We start from the raw sequence: 3,678 nt of genomic DNA, 5'->3' as shown, positions 1-3,678 counted from the left end.
ATCAGTCCAGAATATTCACTGGAAGGACTGATGTTGAAGCTGAAACTCCAATATTTTGGCCATCTGATGCGAAGAGCTGACTCATCTGAAAAGACCTTGATGCTGGGAAAGATTGAAGGCAGGAGGAGAAAAGGATGACAGAGGATGAGATGGTTGGATGGCATCACCGACTCTATGGACATGAGTTTGAGTAAATTCCAGAAGTTGGTGATGGACAGGGAGGCCTGATGTGCTGAAGTCCATGGGATCACAAAGAGTTGGACATGACTGAGCGACTGAACTGAACTGAAGGGAACTTTGAATATGTAGTACCTTCTAGATGAATTATGAAATTATCTAACTTTCTTAGGCATGACAATGACATTATGATTATATCAGCATTTGCTTTATTTCTAGGAGGGGGAATAATTTTAGAAATGCCACTTTAACCAAATATCAAGGCTGTCAGAAGAAAAAAATATGCATAGGCATGATGATCTCAAAATATTTACCTCCTGGGTGTTCAGTGGAAGGACTGATGCTGAGGCTGAAATTCCAATACTTCGGCCACCTCATGCGAAAAGTTGACTCATTGGAAAAGACCCTGATGCTGGGAGGGATTGGGGGCAGGAGGAGAAGGGAACGACAGAGGATGAGATGGCTGGATGGCATCACCGACGGATGCACATGAGTTTGAGTGAACTCTAGGAGTTGGTGATGGACAGGGAGGTCTGGCGTGCTGTGATTCATGAGGTCGCAAAGAGTAGGACACGACTGAGCGACTGAACTGAACTGAACTGATGCAAACTTTTTCCAGGAAGCCAGTGGAGTATATACTTCTTGGAAATGAGGGAATAAGCCAGGAAAGAGGAAGATTACATATTGAGGAAGCAGATGATTTCCAAGTAGGCATGAGATAATGAGAACCCCCAGGATGGTATTTGGGAATCAGTCTTAGCAAGCAACCATTACAGACTGAACCAAGAGGAGACAAGCTCCAGGAAAGATGTCTTTTAAAATAAAATGACATGCAGATTATACAATATTTTTTACTATATTGTGGGGATTTTTACAACTCTTTAGAAAAATTTTGAGAGAAAAATTAATGAGAGGTGCATTCAGTGGCATATTGATAAACTACCTGTTTGAGAAGGGCAAAGGTAGAAAAAATGGAAGAAAGAAGCTCTGATCTGTAGCACTCGTTGACTTCTGTGGCATAAATACTCCACTATAGCAAAATTCAAGTAACCAGGATGAAGTCACTGAACAAAGAGTTGGCAAGAGATGTGTATAATTGACTCTTAACAACCAGTAAAGGGGGCTGTAGGGAAGAGCACGTAATACTCAATTGTCCCAAGAGCCAAATGTCCCATCAGCCAAATGAGTATTATATGCTAAATTTTAGGTAATCTCTTATGAAAAAGAAAAGGAAGGAAGGATCAACAAGAGCTAGCTTCAACAAAATTAAGCAAACAAACACAGCAGTTATTAACTCCAGGAAAAATTAAAAATTGTATAAGAAAAGAAATGAAATCATAGTATCCCACATGATTCAGCTATGACCACTTGCATTGCCATAATAATGTACATACTGAATGTTTATTTAGCTTTTGGAAGTGTGATACAACCATATTGAGAGGATGAGGAAAGGGGAAAGGAGTAGAAAAGAAGGATACATTTTTATTATCAATAGATAATGCCTAAAATTGAAAAAATAAGAAATAGGAGAATGAGTATTTTTACTTAGAAATACAAAAGTAAACTACCAGCAGAAAGAGCCAGAAAAGATAAAAGACACTGCCTGTGGGGTGCAGAACTCCAGAACGGAGAGAAACGTGGTGGAAAACAACTGGTTTTCCTATCAGTTGCTCTAGTACCATTTCGCTGAAGCACACGCTCACGTACACACATGCACAGACACACGGAAAGAGGGAAGAAGAGCGGGAAAATTCAGACTGCTGGTTACATAGGCTTGACTGAGCCCAGTTTTCTTTTTACCACCCCTTTCTCCAAAACCCACTGAAATGAAAAAAGCAATGTAAAAATAAAAATAAATTGACACTTCCTTTGGAAAGACAGGAGGGTGTACCATCAGTCGACCAGGACAGTTAGGAACTTCCCAATGATACAGAGAGTGAGGATCAAACTCATTATTAAACACAATATTCCTGATTACAAAATGACCCCACACAAGCTTAGAAGAGAACCTCAAAAAGCGAGTTTGCCAGCACAACCCAACCAAATGATGTAACCATTTCAGCCCTCCCCCTCCCGCTGCCTACAGATAACCATAGATCTAGCATGGGATTACTGACTCCAAACACTCTCTCCTAGATGAGAGAATGAAAGCAGGCACTCTGGGCAGTGTGCCAGGGGATTGCAGCCACCGAGAGAGGGAAGGAACCCTTAAAGGAGAGGTTTTCTGGCCCCACTATGCTAAACCACCACCGCATCAGGACATCTGCATGACCAGACAAACAAGAGAGTCTTATAGACAGCACAGTTGAAAAGTAAAGCACAGTAGTAGAAGTAAGACTAAACAGGTTTTCACTGTCATCCTAGAAAGTCATTCTTTTAGTTCCTGCTATGACAACCCCTGGAACCGTCCTGGATATTGTCCTTAAGACTGGACTCCAACTTTTTATCAATTCAGTGAGCTTCTCCACATCTTCCCAATAAATTTCTTTCTTGTTTTAAGCTAACCACAGTCAGTCTGTTGCCTGCAACGAAATAACTCTTACCATACAAATAGATGGCTGAATGGCAAATACGTTTAATGCTATTATCATATAGTTTAAACATTTTATATATGTTATAGTGTATACATTTTACTATTGTAATAAATAAGCTTAACAATGCTAAGGTAGAGAAGGAATATTCTTTTCAAAAGCCTATGGAACATGTACAAAATGATCTCTTAGGTAATACACACACATACACAAAAATTGAAAAATTCCCCCAAAGTAGAACTACATGGGCCACCTAAAATATAATACCAAAAGCATATCCAAATATATGCACTTGGAAAGAAAGAAAAACTGAAAGTATAGAAAATTTACAGAAGAATGGTCATAGAAACATTACCTGTCAAACTCTGTTGACAACATATGATAAAATGATTCTCAGAGGAAACTCTATAGCCTGGAATACATTTGTTAGAAACCAAGAAAGTGGAGAATACATGAATTTAAGCAGTCAATTCAAAAAGCTAGACAGAAGACCTCAAAATAGATACTTCATTAGTATGAAAAAAAGTGTAAAATATAAAATGAAATTTACAAACTTGCCTTGGTCAATAATACCAAAAGTTGGTTTGACCCACCTCCCAGAATATTGGAAATAAAAGTAAAAATAAACAAACGGGACCTAATTAAACTTAAAAGCTTCTGCACAACAAAGGAAACTATAAGCAAGGTGAAAAGACAGCCTTCAGAATGGGACAAAATAATAGCAAATGAAGCAACTGACAAACAACTAATCTCAAAAATATACAAGCAACTCCTACAGCTCAATTCCAGAAAAGTAAATGACCCAATCAAAAAATGGGCCAAAGAACTAGACATTTCTCCAAAGAAGACATACAGATGGCTAACAAACACATGAAAAAATGCTCAACATCACTCATTATCAGAGAAATGCAAATCAAAACCACTATGAGGTACCATTTCACGCCAGTCAGAATGGCTGCGATCCAAAAGT

This window comes from Bison bison, unplaced genomic scaffold (assembly GCF_000754665.1).
Source record: "Bison bison bison isolate TAMUID 2011002044 unplaced genomic scaffold, Bison_UMD1.0 scf7180017864317, whole genome shotgun sequence".
NCBI lineage: Eukaryota > Metazoa > Chordata > Mammalia > Artiodactyla > Bovidae > Bison > Bison bison.
The sequence above is the reverse complement of the archived record's forward strand: the minus strand, read 5'-3'. Positions refer to the sequence as shown.